Here is an 842-nt window from a genome sequence, read left to right as displayed (position 1 = left end):
GAGCCTGTGTGTCTGGAGCCTGTGCTCCACAATAGGAGAGGCCTGTGTACTGCAAAAAAAAAAAAAAAAAAAAAAAAAAAAGGACGTAGAATTTAATATGGTACAATTTCACCTCTCACATAGGTCTAAGGAAATGTAACTTTATGTCATTAAAAAAATATATGGAGGGGCTTCCCTGGTGGCGTGGTGTTTGAGAATCCGCCTGCCGATGCAGGAGACACGGGTTCATGCCCTGGTCCGGGAAGATCCCACATGCCGCGGAGCAACTAAGCCCGTGAGCCATGGCCGCTAGGCCTGCGCGTCCGGAGCCTGTGCTCCACAACGGGAGAGGCCACAACAGTGAGAGGCCCGCATACCGCAAAAAAAAAAAAAAAAAAAAAAAAAAAATATGGATACTTACCTGGCAGGGGAGATACCATGATCATGAAGGTGGTTATCCCAAGACGAGGCTCACTCATTGCACTGCGAGTGTACTGACGCCTGTAACTTCCCCAAATGGGGGAAACTCGACTGCATAATTTGTGGTGGGGGGGGACCGCATGCGTGCTTTCCCCCAGCAATTGGTGTTTAATAATAGAACTGACCAGTTGAGCTGAATGAAAGGCGTAAAAACGTTTGAGCTGGACTTTCTCTCATAGCACAGTGATTGAGAATCTGCCTGCTAACACAGGGGACACAGATTCGAGCCCTGGGAAGATCCCACATGCCTCAGAACAACCAGGCCCGTGAGCTGTAACTACTGAGCTTGCATGTCTGGAGCTTGTACTCCCCAATGAGAAACGCCACGACAGTGAGAGGCCCTCACTCGCCTCAACTAGAGAAAGTCCACACACAGAAACGAA

At 49.0% G+C, this 842-nt stretch overlaps 1 non-coding gene across 1 annotated transcript; it reads left to right on the top strand.

The window, feature by feature from the left end:
* The first annotated feature begins 392 nt into the window (after window positions 1-392).
* Window positions 393-556, top strand: LOC131760735 (U1 spliceosomal RNA). The gene has a single exon (XR_009336832.1). It is a non-coding gene; the product is annotated as a U1 spliceosomal RNA (small nuclear RNA).
* The last annotated feature ends 286 nt before the right edge of the window (window positions 557-842 follow it).

Source organism: Kogia breviceps, chromosome 7, assembly GCF_026419965.1.
Source record: "Kogia breviceps isolate mKogBre1 chromosome 7, mKogBre1 haplotype 1, whole genome shotgun sequence".
Classification (NCBI taxonomy): Eukaryota; Metazoa; Chordata; class Mammalia; order Artiodactyla; family Physeteridae; genus Kogia; species Kogia breviceps.
This window is presented reverse-complemented; position numbering and strand designations above follow the sequence as displayed.